A 19,034-nucleotide genomic window follows, 5' to 3' on the forward strand; every position below is an offset into this window, starting at 1 on the left:
CATATCATTTATATATATAAGAAAACATAAAGGTCCGATAATACTGCCTTGAGGAATTCCCCTCTTAATTATTACAGGGTCAGATAAAGCTTCACCTACTCTAATTCTCTGAGATCTATTTTCTAGAAATATAGCAACCCATTCAGTCACTCTTTTGTCTAGTCCAATTGCACTCATTTTTGCCAGTAGTCTCCCATGATCCACCCTATCAAATGCTTTAGACAGGTCAATCGCGATACAGTCCATTTGACCTCCTGAATCCAAGATATCTGCTATATCTTGCTGGAATCCTACAAGTTGAGCTTCAGTGGAATAACCTTTCCTAAAACCGAATTGCCTTCTATCGAACCAGTTATTAATTTCACAAACATGTCTAATATAATCAGAAAGAATGCCTTCCCAAAGCTTACATACAATGCATGTCAAACTTACTGGCCTGTAATTTTCAGCTTTATGTCTATCACCCTTTCCTTTATACACAGGGGCAACTATAGCAACTCTCCATTCATCTGGTATAGCTCCTCTGACCAAACAATAATCAAATAAGTACTTCAGATATGGTACTATATCCCAACCCATTGTCTTTAGTATATCCCCAGAAATCTGATCAATTCCAGTCGCTTTTCTAGTTTTTAACTTTTGTATCTTATTGTAAATGTCATTGTTATCATATGTAAATTTTATTACTTCTTTGGCCTTAGTCTCCTCCTCTATCTCGACATTATCCTTGTAACCAACAATCTTTACATACTGCTGACTGAATACTTCTGCCTTTTGAAGATCCTCACATACACACTCCCCTTGTTCATTAATTATTCCTGGAATGTCCTTCTTGGAACCTGTTTCTGCCTTAAAATACCTATACATACCCTTCCATTTTTCACTAAAATTTGTATGACTGCCAATTATGCTTGCCATCATATTATCCTTAGCTGCCTTCTTTGCTAGATTCAATTTTCTAGTAAGTTATTTCAATTTCTCCTTACTTCCACAGCCATTTCTAACTCTATTTCTTTCCAGTCTGCACCTCCTTCTTAGTCTCTTTATTTCTCTATTATAATAAGGTGGGTCTTTACGATTCCTTACCACCCTTAATGGTACAAACCTGTTTTCGCATTCCTCAACAATTGCTTTAAACCCATCCCAGAGTCTGTTTACATTTATATTTACCGTTTTCCACCGATCATAGCTACTTTTTAGAAACTGCCTCATGCCTGCTTTATCAGCCATGTGGTACTGCCTAACAGTCCTACTTTTAAGACCTTCCTTTCTATCACATTTATTTTTAACTACCACAAAAACAGCTTCATGATCACTAATACCATCTATTACTTCAGTTTCCCTATAGAGCTCATCTGGTTTTATCAGCACGACATCCAGGATATTTTTCCCTCTGGTTGGTTCCATCACTTTCTGAATCAGCTGTCCTTCCCATATTAACTTATTTGCCATTTGTTGGCCATGCTTTCTGTCGTTCGCATTTCCTTCCCAATTGACATCTGGCAAATTCAGATCTCCCGCTACAATCACATTTCTTTCCATGTCGTTTCCCACATAGCTGACTATCCTATCAAATAATTCTGAATCCGCGTCAGTGCTACCCTTTCCCGATCTGTACACTCCAAATATATCAAGTTGCCTATTATCTTTAGAAATGAGCCTTACACCTAGAATTTCATGTGTCTCATCTTTAACTTTTTCGTAGCTTACAAATTCTTCTTTCACCAGAATGAACACTCCGCCTCCCACCCTTCCTATCCTATCTCTACGATACACACTCCAGTGCCGTGAGAAAATTTCTGCATCCATTATATCACTTCTCAGCCATGATTCAACTCCTATTACAATATCTGGTGAATATATATCTATTAAATTACTTAATTCTATTCCTTTCCTTACAATACTTCTACAGTTCAACACTAACAATTTTATGTCATCCCTACTTGATTTCCAGTTCCCTGTTCCCTTATCACCGCTCCCTAGGCCATCCCATTTCCCTGAATGTACCTCCCTATTACCCTTCCAAACAAATTTCCTAACTTATACGTACCACTGCGGTTTAAATGAAGGCCATCTGAGCGCAGATCCCTATCTCCTACCCACCCATTTGGATCTAGAAATTTCACTCCCAGTTTCCCACATACCCACTCCATAGTCTCATTTAAATCCCCAATCACCCTCCAGTCAGTATCCCTTCTACACAGTATTCCACTAATAACAATCTCCGCTTTCTTAAACTTCACCCGTGCTGCATTTACCAGATCCCACACATCTCCAACTATGTTGGTACTTATATCAGCTTGCCTTACGTTGTTGGTACCAACGTGAAACACTACCACCTTCTCCTTCCCCTCCTCTCTCTCTTCTACTTTCCTCAACATCTGCCTCAACCTAATTCCTGGATAACACTCTACCCTGGTACCCTTTCCTCCACACACTTTCCCCACGTGTCTAACGATGGAATCTCCCATGACCAGAGCCTCAACCCTACCCACCTCGTTTGATCCCCTCCCCTCCTGGTCAGCCCTATCTTTCCTGATAACTGCAGAAGCTACTTCCTCCTCCCTTTTCTCCTTCCCATGACCCTGTTCCACCTGTCTTTTCCTATCACCTACTCTACATTTTCCTTTCCTACCTTTTCCCTTCCTCCTACTCCCACACATCTCAGCAACAGTTCCCTGTCCCTCATCTTCCCTCTGTTGTTCTACCTGGAGTGACTCGTACCGATTTTGCACAGACACCTGTCCTGAATTCTGATCCTGAATAGAGCTCTTAGCCTGCAATCTCCTTCCCCTTAGAACATTAGACCACCTGTCTTCTACAACTCCTCCCTTTCCTTCCCCTCCCTCTTGTACACCTACTGTAACCTGTACGTTGTTTGAGGGAGTCCTATCTTCCTTCCTGTCTTCTGTGAGAATCCTAATTATCTCCCTCAAACTTTCCAACTCCTCCCTCATACCCCTCAATGCCTCGCCACACCCACAGAAACTACACTCGCGCTCCTTAGCCATTCTTTACGGGGGGAAAAATGAAATTAAAAATAAAATAACTTATTTGCAAAAAATAAATGAACGGAGGGATATATTGTCTGGGATAGTACACAACAATAAGGTAATTAATATACGACTACACTACAATACTACTTAGTCGTGCTCTATTTTTTTATCCTACAACCCCTGACAGGATAAAAACTGCTGTTAATTACTGAATATCGAAAGTAATAGCCTACACAAGAACTACACAATTCCAAACTGCAATTAAGCCTATTCTAATTACAACAACAGTATTTTAGTACGAGTTTCTACGGATACCTCTACTACACCAGTACTACACAAATATTTTACAATAATAAAATAATCACACTAAATTCTAATAGGATATTACTCGTATACTACTGTACAGTACACTACAGTAATGTTAAACTACTTTCAGACGTATCCTAATTACGGAACCGTACCGTATGTCACTAAACTAAGCACAACAGAAATGAAATTTGCAAGAACTACTGTACTCAAAGATTACCAACGAAGCTAAATGCTTAGACAAATTATTATTAGTATTACGGTCTAATAGATACACACGAAAAATAACACACGAATATAGCAGGCAAGATACGGCACTATCTAAATGTACTGTATCTATACTACAATGTATCTACACTACACTGCGTTTGGTTAAATGCTTAAGTATCGAAAAGATTGCCGTACACGAAGAAAAACACGAATATAACTGGCAAGATACTATCTAATATATTATACCTTATCTTCACTACAATTCTACTGAAATGTGGTTATGTGATTATTACAGCTGGTGGATTACTATTATTTTCCCTACTCCACGGGACGGGGATGGAGAATAAAAGTGTCCTTAATTAGGCCTACTGAAAAATACGAGGTTGTCTACAGTAATTTCTCAAATATTTCTATCAAAACTACTACTACTACTCCAGGGACTTGAACTGCAATTACTGGGATATATGAACTTTATTATTATTTATTACAAATATTTTATTTATTATTTATTATTATTATTATTATTATGATTAAAAAATAACCCCTCTGGAAAGACAGCTGCTTAAGTTCTAAGAGTTCTAACCACATGGTTATTCTGGCTTTGGTTAGAGGGATTTAGAAATAAGGCACGACCAAAAGGAAAATACTAGTTCTTTTAATTATATCGAACTAGCAAATGTACCCGTGCTTCGCTACGGTATTCTACATTGTATACGGATATCGACGTAAATACTGTGCGTGCAGCAAATGAGATTGTTTTAAAATTGCATGTCTCTTAGCCTTATCTGAGAAATAGCATGGGGAGGTCCACATACGTTGTTTCCAATGTAAAGTGAGGGTTGCGGAGTTGTGATGATAACGCCAGGCTCACTTGCCTACTGCCATTCACAATCGAGTTGGCAAGTTTACATTATAATTGCAGGCCCCAATGCCTACTGCGCGGTCACAATCGATTTGGGGAGTTTTAGTTACAATGGCAGACCCATTTCCTACTTTCAGACAGGTTACAGTTGAGGAGTTTTTATTATAATACCAGGCAACTTCCCTACCACCAGTCAAAATTGAGTTTTGCAGTTATCATTATAATGACAGTCCCTTTTTACTGCTGCTAGCCAGCTTACTGCCAGTCACACAGAATTAGTGAGTTTCCATGAAAATAGCAGGCCACAATGCCTAATGCTAGTCAAATTTTAGATTGGAACATTTGTTTATAATGGCGGGCACCCTGGCCTAGAGCCAAACACAATAGAGTAGGGGACTTTCGAACAAAACTGCATGATCCCTTGCCTTCTGCAAGACAAATCGAAAAGTGAATTATTCATTAAAATGGTAGGCCCTCCTTACTAATGCCAGTTACACAGGAGTTGGAGAAGGACCCCATTCCTACTGCCAGCAGTCAAAGTCGGTGTAGGGAGTACTGATTACAATAGCAGACACATCCTTTCTCGATCTCTACAAATCGACATCAATGAATATATATACAGATGGACATACGAAAGTATATGAATGTTTACAATATTGCAGACCTTCATTTACAGATTAACTGCTGCTAAACGGTACGTCATATCGACAAAGGATTGTACCGTAAGGCGCAGTATTTAGCGATCTAAATGGCTGGTCCTATGATATTTTCTCGCATCTAATCTATTCATGGGTCAGATTGAATCAAAAACGTTGAATAGGTTGAAATTTGTGTAAGAATATCTTACATTTCCATTACTTTTCGGATAATTATGTGGCATAGCATTTGGCTCATATATGGGTACTGGGTGGGCCAATGTTCGTGTAGAGTTTGATCATACTATCTTTCCTGTAAGTGATTGAAATTATGCACATGAGAAGAAAAGGTTTAGAAATTAATTTCAATTAAGGCAGGTAGATTTCCATAAAGTTTGGTTGTGTGTATTTAGAGGGAGTGCAAAATCACGGTTTCGGTTTCGTATAAACCCCCAATTAGTTCAGGGATTTAGAAACAATATTTGCCCTAAAACCTCCCCAAAGGACAGGTGGATTCTAAATATGAAGTTTGGTGGAAATATATCCAGTAGTTTTCAAGTTAGAGAAAGACAAACAGACCAACAAACAAAGAAACAAACAAACTAACTAACTAACTAACAGACACCAAGGAAACCTACCCCTGGACAGATGGATACTATATATAAAATTTGGTTCAAATATCTTGTTAGTTTCCAAGTTGTAAGAAGTACGCTTTACACGCACCCGCTGGGATTTGTACCGAAAAACGGTCCGTTAATGATATATCCCTTACTAAATCCTGTTATCGAAATGATGCACATGAGAAAAAAAGGTTTAGAAATTCATTTTCATTAAGGCAGGTTGATTTCCATTAAGTTCGGTTGTGTATACTTTGAGGGAGTGCAAAATCACGGTTTCGGTTTCGTAAAAATCCCCACTCAGTTCAGGGATTTAGAAACGATATTTGAGCTAAAACCTACCCAAGGAGAGGTGGATTCTAAATATGAAGTTTGGTGGAAACATATCCAGTAGTTTTCAAGTTATAGAAGGACAGACAAACAGACAAACAGACAAACAGACACCAAAGATAAAAATGATGCAGATGGTCATTATTACACCTGAAACGGATAACTGTACGGAAATTTCGCCAAAATCAATGTACAGACACACGGTCGTTACGCTTTTATTTTTTGAGCTAAAACCTACCCAAGGACAGGTGGATTCTAAATATGAAGTTTGGTGGAAATATATCCAGTAGTTTTCAATTTATAGAAGGACAGACAAACAGACAAACAGACAAACAAACAGACAAACGGACACCAAAGCTAAAAATGATGCAGATGGTCATAATCACAGGTGAAACGGATAACTGTACGGAAATTTCGCCAAAATAATCAATGTACAGACACACGGTCGTTACGATTTAATTTATATAGCTGACGAATAAGCATGAGCACGTTGAAAAGTGCAGACTTCCACTTCGAGATTCATATCTCCTAAACGGTTTATGATATTAAGAAACGGTTTGCGCCATCAGACGCCTCATTTATCGCTCTACATGTTTGTTTCTAAACCATTTAATCGTATCTCCCATATTAAGGGGGTAAATTGAGATCAAATTTTGAATAGGGTGAAATTTGGGTGCATTTTTAACATTTTACATTACTTTTTGCCTACTTATGTATAAGCTAGAATCATGAAATTTGGTACACATATGTCCCTTAATCGTGCCAATGTGCGCACACAACGTGATGATCCTATCATTCTTATAAGTGTGTCAAACAATGAAATATACTTGTAAAAATCACCAAATTTACGAACAATCCAGAAATACAGCCAAATTTAACGTATTAGGGAGAGAGATACGACAAAATGTCACAGGACCAAAGTTGTAGATCACTCCGAATTGAAAGGACATTGTGCCATCCGTTTTGTGATACGACTTACCGTTTAGCCAAAAAACAGCTCAAAAGGAATGTCTGCACAGTCATTAAAATTGCCTCCATATTTCGATATCTTTGGGGGGTAAAAAGTGAAAAATTTGAACATCTTGGAATTTTCCCGTCGGTTAGGGACCAAAAGCTATAATTTCACCAAATTTCAATTGTCTACTTCGTCTGGCAAGTTGTGCCGCCATTTTGATTTGGGGGGATAGGGGATAAAAATGAGGAAATTCTCGAAAATTTTTAAGCCCACGAAACCTATAGGTTATCGTTTTGGATATACTATACGACTGTGTTCTTATGCTGAGCCCAAAATTTGAGCCCCCCCAGCGTGCCCCCTTCAGGGAATTTTGAGAATTTCCGATTTTTCTAGGGATCCTGGGGTCATCAGTTTCCTCCGTACAAAGTTTCAAATTTCTGAGATTTCTGGAAGTGCCTCATTAATTCACGTCTTTTTTCATTTTTAAATATTTATATATACATCGCTCCAGCCCGACTTGCTTTTATATATATAGATAGATGACGGATAAGCATGAGCACGTTGAAAAGTGCAGACTTCCACTTCGAGATTCATATCTCCTAAACGGTTTATGATATTAAGAAACGGTTTGCGCCATCAGACGCCTCATTTATCGCTCTACATATTTGTTTCTAACCCATTTCCTCGTATCTCCCATATTAAGGGGGTAAATTGAGATCAAATTTTGAATAGGGTGAAATTTGGGTGCATTTTTAACATTTTACATTACGTTTTGCCTACTTATGTATAAGCTAGAATCATGAAATTTGGTACACACATGTCCCTTAATCGTGCCAATGTGCGCACACAACGTGATGATCCTATCATTCTTATAAGTGTGTCAAACAATGAAATATACTTGTAAAAATCACCAAATTTACGAACAATCCACAAATACGGCCAAATTTAACGTATTAGGGAGAGAGATACGACAAAATGTCACAGGACCAAAGTTGTAGATCACTCCGAATTGAAGGGACATTGTGCCATCCGTTTTGTGATACGACTTACCGTTTAGCCAAAAAATAGCTCAAAAGGAATGTCTGCACAGTCATTAAAATTGCCTATATTCCGATATCTTTGGGGGGTAAAAAGTGAAAAATTTGAACATCTTGGAATTTTCCCGTCGGTGAGGGACCAAAAGCTATAATTTCACCAAATTTCAATTGTCTACTTCGTCTGGCAGGTTGTGCCGCCATTTTGATTTGGGGGGATAGGGGATAAAAATGAGGAAATTCTCGAAAATTTTTAAGCCCACGAAACCTATAGGTTATCGTATTGGATATACTATACGACTGTGTTCTTATGCTGAGCCCAAAATTTGAGCCCCCCAGCGTGCCCCCTTCAGGGAATTTTGAGAATTTCCCATTTTTCTAGGGATCCTGGGGTCATCAGTTTCCTCTGTACCAAGTTTCAAATTTCTGAGATTTATGGAAGTGCCTCATTAATTCACGTCTTTTTTCATTTTTAAATATTTATATATACATCGCTCCAGCCCGACTTGCTTTTATATATATAGATGACAGATAAGCATGAGCACGTTGAAAAGTGCAGACTTCCACTTCGAGATTCATATCTCCTAAACGGTTTATGATATTAAGAAACGGTTTGCACCATCAGACGCCTCATTTATCGCTCTACATGTTTGTTTCTAAACCATTTAATCGTATCTCCCATATTAAGGGGGTAAATTGAGATCAAATTTTGAATAGGGTGAAATTTGGGTGCATTTTTAACATTTTACATTACTTTTTGCCTACTTATGTATAAGCTAGAATCATGAAATTTGGTACACATATGTCCCTTAATCGTGCCAATGTGCGCACACAACGTGATGATCCTATCATTCTTATAAGTGTGTCAAACAATGAAATATACTTGTAAAAATCACCAAATTTACGAACAATCCAGAAATACGGCCAAATTTAACGTATTAGGGAGAGAGATACGACAAAATGTCACAGGACCAAAGTTGTAGATCACTCCGAATTGAAGCGACATTGTGCCATCCGTTTTGTGATACGACTTACCGTTTAGCCAAAAAACAGCTCAAAAGGAATGTCTGCACAGTCATTAAAATTGCCTCCATATTTCGATATCTTTGGGGGGTAAAAAGTGAAAAATTTGAACATCTTGGAATTTTCCCGTCGGTTAGGGACCAAAAGCTATAATTTCACCAAATTTCAATTGTCTACTTCGTCTGGCAGGTTGTGCCGCCATTTTGATTTGGGGGGATAGGGGATAAAAATGAGGAAATTCTCGAAAATTTTTAAGCCCACGAAACCTATAGGTTATCGTTTTGGATATACTATACGACTGTGTTCTTATGCTGAGCCCAAAATTTGAGCCCCCCCCAGCGTGCCCCCTTCAGGGAATTTTGAGAATTTCCCATTTTTCTAGGGATCCTGGGGTCATCAGTTTCCTCCGTACAAAGTTTCAAATTTCTGAGATTTCTGGAAGTGCCTCATTAATTCACGTCTTTTTTCATTTTTAAATATTTATATATACATCGCTCCAGCCCGACTTGCTTTTATATATATAGATAGATAGATGACGGATAAGCATGAGCACGTTGAAAAGTGCAGACTTCCACTTCGAGATTCATATCTCCTAAACGGTTTATGATATTAAGAAACGGTTTGCGCCATCAGACGCCTCATTTATCGCTCTACATATGTGTTTCTAAACCATTTCCTCGTATCTCCCATATTAAGGGGGTAAATTGAGATCAAATTTTGAATAGGGTGAAATTTGGGTGCATTTTTAACATTTTACATTACGTTTTGCCTACTTATGTATAAGCTAGAATCATGAAATTTGGTACACACATGTCCCTTAATGGTGCCAATGAGCGCACACAACGTGATGATCCTATCATTCTTATAAGTGTGTCAAACAATGAAATATACTTGTAAAAATCACCAAATTTACGAACAATCCAGAAATACGGCCAAATTTAACGTATAAGGGAGAGAGATACGACAAAATGTCACAGGACCAAAGTTGTAGATCACTCCGAATTGAAGCGACATTGTGCCATCCGTTTTGTGATACGACTTACCGTTTAGCCAAAAAATAGCTCAAAAGGAATGTCTGCACAGTCATTAAAATTGCCTCCATATTTCGATATCTTTGGGGGGTAAAAAGTGAAAAATTTGAACATCTTGGAATTTTTCCGTCGGTGAGGGACCAAAAGCTATAATTTCACCAAATTTCAATTGTCTACTTCGTCTGGCAAGTTGTGCCGCCATTTTGATTTGGGGGGATAGGGGATAAAAATGAGGAAATTCTCGAAAATTTTTAAGCCCACGAAACCTATAGGTTATCGTTTTGGATATACTATACGACTGTGTTCTTATGCTGAGCCCAAAATTTGAGCCCCCCCAGCGTGCCCCCTTCAGGGAATTTTGAGAATTTCCCATTTTTCTAGGGATCCTGGGGTCATCAGTTTCCTCCGTACCAAGTTTCAAATTTCTGAGATTTATGGAAGTGCCTCATTAATTCACGTCTTTTTTCATTTTTAAATATTTATATATACATCGCTCCAGCCCGACTTGCTTTTATATATATAGATAGATGACGGATAAGCATGAGCACGTTGAAAAGTGCAGACTTCCACTTCGAGATTCATATCTCCTAAACGGTTTATGATATTAAGAAACGGTTTGCGCCATCAGACGCCTCATTTATCGCTCTACATATTTGTTTCTAAACCATTTCCTCGTATCTCCCATATTAAGGGGGTAAATTGAGATCAAATTTTGAATAGGGTGAAATTTGGGTGCATTTTTAACATTTTACATTACGTTTTGCCTACATATGTATAAGCTAGAATCATGAAATTTGGTACACATATGTCCCTTAATCGTGCCAATGTGCGCACACAACGTGATGATCCTATCATTCTTATAAGTGTGTCAAACAATGAAATATACTTGTAAAAATCACCAAATTTACGAACAATCCAGAAATACGGCCAAATTTAACGTATAAGGGAGAGAGATACGACAAAATGTCACAGGACCAAAGTTGTAGATCACTCCGAATTGAAGGGACATTGTGCCATCCGTTTTGTGATACGACTTACCGTTTAGCCAAAAAATAGCTCAAAAGGAATGTCTGCACAGTCATTAAAATTGCCTATATTTCGATATCTTTGGGGGGTAAAAAGTGAAAAATTTGAACATCTTGGAATTTTCCCGTCGGTGAGGGACCAAAAGCTATAATTTCACCAAATTTCAATTGTCTACTTCGTCTGGCAAGTTGTGCCGCCATTTTGATTTGGGGGGATAGGGGATAAAAATGAGGAAATTCTCGAAAATTTTTAAGCCCACGAAACCTATAGGTTATCGTTTTGGATATACTATACGACTGTGTTCTTATGCTGAGCCCAAAATTTGAGCCCCCCCAGCGTGCCCCCTTCAGGGAATTTTGAGAATTTCCGATTTTTCTAGGGATCCTGGGGTCATCAGTTTCCTCCGTACAAAGTTTCAAATTTCTGAGATTTATGGAAGTGCCTCATTAATTCACGTCTTTTTTCATTTTTAAATATTTATATATACATCGCTCCAGCCCGACTTGCTTTTATATATATAGATAGATGACGGATAAGCATGAGCACGTTGAAAAGTGCAGACTTCCACTTCGAGATTCATATCTCCTAAACGGTTTATGATATTAAGAAACGGTTTGCGCCATCAGACGCCTCATTTATCGCTCTACATATTTGTTTCTAACCCATTTCCTCGTATCTCCCATATTAAGGGGGTAAATTGAGATCAAATTTTGAATAGGGTGAAATTTGGGTGCATTTTTAACATTTTACATTACGTTTTGCCTACTTATGTATAAGCTAGAATCATGAAATTTGGTACACACATGTCCCTTAATCGTGCCAATGTGCGCACACAACGTGATGATCCTATCATTCTTATAAGTGTGTCAAACAATGAAATATACTTGTAAAAATCACCAAATTTACGAACAATCCACAAATACGGCCAAATTTAACGTATTAGGGAGAGAGATACGACAAAATGTCACAGGACCAAAGTTGTAGATCACTCCGAATTGAAGGGACATTGTGCCATCCGTTTTGTGATACGACTTACCGTTTAGCCAAAAAATAGCTCAAAAGGAATGTCTGCACAGTCATTAAAATTGCCTATATTCCGATATCTTTGGGGGGTAAAAAGTGAAAAATTTGAACATCTTGGAATTTTCCCGTCGGTGAGGGACCAAAAGCTATAATTTCACCAAATTTCAATTGTCTACTTCGTCTGGCAGGTTGTGCCGCCATTTTGATTTGGGGGGATAGGGGATAAAAATGAGGAAATTCTCGAAAATTTTTAAGCCCACGAAACCTATAGGTTATCGTATTGGATATACTATACGACTGTGTTCTTATGCTGAGCCCAAAATTTGAGCCCCCCAGCGTGCCCCCTTCAGGGAATTTTGAGAATTTCCCATTTTTCTAGGGATCCTGGGGTCATCAGTTTCCTCTGTACCAAGTTTCAAATTTCTGAGATTTCTGGAAGTGCCTCATTAATTCACGTCTTTTTTCATTTTTAAATATTTATATATACATCGCTCCAGCCCGACTTGCTTTTATATATATAGATAGAATACAAAGTTTCAAGATACAAATCAGGGGCCGATGACCTTCGATGTTGGGCCCCTTTAAACAACAAGCATCATCATCATCATCATCAAGATACAAATCAAGAGGAAAACTCTCTCTCTCTCGTTTACTTTACGTCACACTGACACGGATAGATCTTAAGGAGACGATGGGATAGGAAAGGGCTAGGAGTAGGAAAGAAGCGCTGTCTCCTTAAGTAAGGTACAACCCCAGCATTCTGCCTAGTGTGAAAATGGGAAACCACGGAAAACCATCTTCACGGCTGCCGACAGTAGGGTTCGAACCCACTCTCCCGAATGCAAGCTCACAGCTTCGCGCCACTAACCGCACGGCCAACTCGCTCCGTAAGAAGGAAAACAACACAACGGATCACATATTTGGAGATTGAGATGGCATTCAAGAAAATGAAAAAATAGAAGGCATCAGAAATAGCTGAAGTAACACCAGAAATGATACAAACCTCAGACCACGTAGGAATAACATGGTTACATCGGATCCTTGAGGGCAGTATGGAAGAAGAATGAAGTTCTAGAAGATTGAATTTTAATAGTTAAGTTTCACAAAGCATGTAGTAACAGGAAAAATAATACCAAGCGAACCTTTCGAATCATTCGTCTATCACGACCCAAAATGGGGATCATTCTTTAAATACCCTGCACAGAAAAGAAGAAAGTCAGTTGTGAAAACAAAATATTATATACAATCTAGTCTACCCCTAAAAGACATGAAATGAAGTCCTGGAATTACAGACTGTCCATAAAATATGAATTTTCAGCTTTCTGAATACAGTATACACCGTTGAAGAAGCCTAGAAATGATAGTCAACTGGGCGTATTAATAAGTACAAATCTGCATAACGAATATATACGTCGGCATTAAGGGAAAAGTCGACCAAGGAAAAAATATTTGTAAGAGAGTATCTGGAATACACCAACAAAGAACTGTGATGTGGAAGTTGCATGACGAAACAGCTCAAGATAGAGAAATATGTCTCCATCGTCCAGGCGTAAACTTTAGGACATCAATAAATGAATGAATATTGCATAAATCTTAAAACTTTTTCTTATTATAGACACTCAAAAATTACTGTAAAGTTTAGAAAGTAATACTTTGATATATCCCCAATAAGGAATGAGTTACGGAGTAAAAGTGAGTTTGTTTACGTTTCCTGGCGTAATGAGTCAGCAGAGGAAAGTTTTAAAATGTTCTTTCAATAGCTCATCTCGCAACAAAAATACGGAGAGAAATATGAAGATTCTTCCAGACCGCGTACGAGGTTTCAGCAATATGGTATTTTGTAAACCGAATAGCTTGTCAAACAATATTTTTCCACTCACTCTTCTACTAACAGTAAAATAAATAGATATAACGTGCTAATAATTGTTCATGATATAATAGTTGATCAGTTTATGATAACTGGTAGATGGAGGGAAATTTCTACATCAAAGATGAGAAAAATTACGGCAATCAGGAAGAATTGTAAAGAGATGTCGCGTCTAGTCATGTCGGTATGTGCTTTTACCTATGCGTGCGCACATGCCATTAATGAACCACATCACTAGTTTATCCTTGCTTTAATTTTCAGTGTTAATCATCATCATCATCATCTATGGACTCAGCTACTGGGTTAGCAGTTTCTCTCAAGAAGTGCCACTTAAACTACCAGAGTATTAATTTCGACGTTTGCTGCCATCTAGCAGCGAAGTGAACTCTACGGAGCTACTCTTAAGGCTCTTAAGGCTCAGTTAATTTTATTAGGAGGTCTCTTAACATGCCAACAATTATAATATGGAGCACCAAGTATTTCGTCTTCCTTTTATAAATGAGCTACCCGGATCAGACTGAACCTGTGAATTTGGGACAATCTACATATGATCCACAGGGTCCACAGCGGCAGCTAAATTTTCGGATAACGTGTACCGTTTGTGGAAGAGGAATTATTGTATTTTGGATCTAGGACTGGGATATATAGCCTGGTACTTGAAATGTTGTTCTGTTTGAACACACCTATGACAACACTCATTTCAGTCCCTATAGAGCCGTAATTGGAATATCTTTCTCCGAGCATTGCAGCTTCGCAATTTTGTTCTTTAATGCGCTCAACCTCGAATGGTGGAATAAGCAATGAACGACTGTAAAAATTTTACTAATGAGAAGAGAGAATACATGGAATGTTTCTATGGTCGGATGCCCTTCCTCATTGTAAGTACATAGGTGTTAATATAAGAAAAGACCTTTATTGGGTAAATCACATAAATATGATTGTTAATGAAGGGTACAGATCTCTGCATATGGTTATGAGGGTGTTTAGGGGTTGCAGTAAGGATGTAAAGGAGAGGGCATATAAGTCTCTGGTAAGACCCCAACTAGAGTATGGTTCCAGTATATGGGACCCTCACCAGGATTACTTGATTCAAGAACTGGAAAAATATCCAAAGAAAAGCAGCTCGATTTGTTATGGGTGATTTCCGACAAAAGAGTAGCGTTACAAAAATGTTGCAAAGTTTGGGCTGGGACGGCTTGCGAGAAAGGAGATGAACTGCTCGTTTAAGTGGTATGTTCCGAGCTGTCAGTGGAGAGATGGCGTGGGAGGACATCAGTAGACGAATAAGTTTGAGTGGTGTCTTTAAAAGCAGGAAAGATCACAATATGAAGATAAAGTTGGAATTCAAGAGGGCAAATTGGGGAAAATATTCGTTTATAGGAAGGGGAGTTATTTTCCAATTTCTTTGCAATCATTTAAGAAAAGGCTAGGAAAACAACAGATAGGGAATCTCCCACCTGGGCGACTGCCCTAAATGCAGATCAGTAGTGATTGATTGATTGATTGATTGATTGATTGATTGATTGATTGATTGATTGATTGCCGTCACCTCAGTTGAGCTAATAATGACGAAATGACCAATGAAATCGGAAACGGAGATTGAAAGAATCGGCCGTGGTCTATGAATAGGAGATAGTGCGTTCGTTCCCACTGTAGGCAACCCTGAATATGGTTTTCCATGGTTTCCCATTTTCTCACCAGGCAAACAGTAATGCCTAGTCTTTCCAGTTGACGCCGGATGAGCGACCTGCGCGTGTGTGAGAATGGGATCCTACCTATGATGAATTCTAATGATGAAGACGGCACACACATCCAGCCCCCGAGCCAATGGAATTAAATTACGGTTAGGATCCCCGATTCGATCGGGAATCGAACCCAGCACTCCTTTGACTAAAGGCCAGCACGCTAATAATTTAGCCATGGAGCCGGATACCAGGAAAATGCTGGGGCTATACCTTAATTAAGGCCACAGTCGCTTCCTTCCCACTCCCAGCCCTAGCCATACGACCTATCTGTGTCGGTGCAACGTAAAGCAAGTTGTAAGAAAAATAATATTAAAAATAGGAACTGTCCCAGCATTTGCCCTGGAAGTGAAAATGGGGAACCACAGAAAATAATTTGACTGAGAAGTATCAGTATATTACGAACATGCATTGATGTGTTCAAAGCAATGGATAAAGGTTTTTAGTACATTACGTACTGCCACATATTGGCCGCGCGGTTAGGGTAGCGTAGCTGTAAGCTTGCATTGGGGAGATGGTGGGTTCGAATCCCACCGTCGCCGAAAACCTTCGATGTGTTACTACTATGCATGTATGTATGTTGGGTATTCAGCCCGAAGGCTGGTTTGATCCTCTGCAGCTCCGCCAACAGCTGTCATAAATAGCCTAGGCGTCACTGAAGAGGCGTACTAGGGAAACGAGGAGTGAGGTAGTTTCCCGTTGCTTTCCTCACTGAGCTAGCCGTTGCTATTACATATCAGTCTGCCAAGCCCACTGAAATGCATGCACCAACCGACCCTATGAGCGATATTTTCACACCATTCATAACAGGGACTGACTGCATAAGGAATGGTATTACTAGCATCACTCATACCTAAGTCACTTTCATATTGTCAAAGCCAAGGATGAGACTGAGACAGGTCAATGAAAGTAACAAATTTGATATAGCCTATAGCAGAAGACATAGTGCACTGTAAACACTACATCTCACAAGCAAAGGCACCGCCATGCATACAAATAAAAATACGGCCAGTGCCCGAGATAGCCTCAAATTACATATTTTTGGGACTGGAGGTTTTCGTGAAGATGTTGGCCTGAGCCGTACACATCAGGCTCGAAGACCTGGCACGAGCATGTGAAGATCTATTGCAGGCTTACTGATGGATAAGTAAGAGTTTTAAACTACTTACAAGAATGAGGTATGTTTCTAATAATTTTCAGCAGTTAGTCATCATCATACACTGCAGACAAACTTCGATTTCTTGGTTCTTAAGTAACTAGGAAACTTATAGAATTCCACTAAGCATCAACATAATTATATTTTTATTCTCAATTTAATATTTGAATTCAGGATTCAAATAATGAGTTTTACTACCACTTCTTATTGCACAACAAAGTTCCGTGCCTTGCCAGTGGGAAATGCGATCTACTTCTGTAAGTTTCTGAGTAGAGATAAATATATAAAAAGCATCTCAAGTGTAGCCTGCAGCTGCTCGACTCTGATAGACTCTGCCTGGAGACGTGGTTTAAGAGAAAGAGGAACGTTAAACATAGATATAATTCAGATTGCGTCATTGATATAGCGACAATTTAACTTTCTTCATTAAGCAGAATAATGAAAAGTTTCTTAAACTACTACTTCCTCTGCAAGTGTACCATCTCAAACAAATTCAAACTTCGAATTGAATATTGTAGATACTCACCAAGTATTGAAAATTCGAAGTACTAAGTGTAATGAACATTATCGAAGTGCAGAATTGTAGGATGTGACTTAATTCTACAGTCAGCAGTTGGAGTTCGTTTACTAGATACAGTTCACGTTGACGGCATCCTGCAATTAAATGTCAGCTCAGCGTTCTCCTAAGAAGTATTCGTCAGCCGGGTGGTAGGAATGATTATCAGACACGTAAACTGAGCTGTTTCAGAGTAATGCCAAGAACGAGACATAAGAGAGTATTTTGACCTTCTAGTGTTCTATTGCTCGTTCATAATCACGTAACACCGGGGCTTACCACTCGGTTGCTGTGGAGTGCCATACGGGTTTGTGACGCCATGCGGAATAGAGTGATCGCATGCGATTCCACGCTAATACAGATATCGCTCGTGCAGGACGCTAAGTGATAGTCAAGCTAAATATTCTTCTCCGATGTAATTATGTTAACAATAATGAAGATTTACCATTTAAAAAAGTTTTACTGTATTTACATTTTAATTTGGAATTACTCAAGTAAGTATAAATATTTTGTAACTAGCGCCCTGTCTACGTTATGTTAGTCGGGCGGTCTGTAAAATCTTCAGGGCGCTGCGCCCATTAAAAAGGTCCTAGGGAGAACATTGTAGCTCAGAAGTATGGCTAGCAATCTCGCAATGAGGTAGCAGTCTAATATACACAACAGCGAAGTTTGTCCTTTTTTTTTTTTTTTTTCATTTTCATCTGCCCAACTGCAGCGAACCCACATAGTCAGCATGCTAATACCGCACGGCGTTGTTGAGATCGCATGTGATTAGCTTCACGACAACTTATATTTTCATAATTTTTTAACATCAAGTTAACGAATGTATCGCATTCGTATTACCAGAAAAAGACACCAGATATGTATTTATTTAGGTTTCCCAAGTTCCCTGAAATACGAAGCCTGAATAAGGCCGTTTGTGCCAACAGATTACTTGGAAACTTTCGCAATAGCCTGTTAATGTTCAAATAATGAGACTTCTGGATTAATAATAAGTAGCCGGGCTGAGTGGCTCAGACGATTGAGGCGCCGGCCTTCTGACCCCAACTTTGCAGGTTCGATCCTGCCTCAGTCCGATGGTATTTGAGGGTGATCAAATACGTCAGCCTCGTGTCGGTAGACTTACTGGCACGTAAAAGAACTCCTGCGGGACAAAATTCCAGCACCTCGGAGTTCCGAAAACCATAAACGCAGTTAGTGGGACGTAAAGCAAATAACATTATTAATAATAAGTAAATACATAATGAAGGTTTTTGAAGTTGTCAACGTAAAACCATTTTTACTTCTATTATTCGTCATTGAGCCTAGAAAAACCGCTATGGGACGGCTGGCTGTAGCGTGAGAAGAGAGCAGCGGAGAGGCGGGTTGCATACCGTGGTGGTACTTGCAGTAACCACAAGGAGATGTTACCATATTATTATTATTATTATTATTATTATTATTATTATTATTATTATTATTATTATTATTATTTGCGTATGGACCTTGTTGGATCACGCATTACATTTATGATTCGCCTTTCTAACAGACCATATTGCTTTCATTCTTTGCTATTTGCATTACGTCGCACCGACACAGATAGGTCTTATGGCGACGATGGGATAGGAAAGCACTAGGAATGGGAAGGAAGCGGCCGTGGCCTTAATTAAGGTACAGCCCCAGCAT

The sequence above is a fragment of the Anabrus simplex genome, chromosome 8 (assembly GCF_040414725.1).
Source record: "Anabrus simplex isolate iqAnaSimp1 chromosome 8, ASM4041472v1, whole genome shotgun sequence".
Lineage (NCBI taxonomy): Eukaryota > Metazoa > Arthropoda > Insecta > Orthoptera > Tettigoniidae > Anabrus > Anabrus simplex.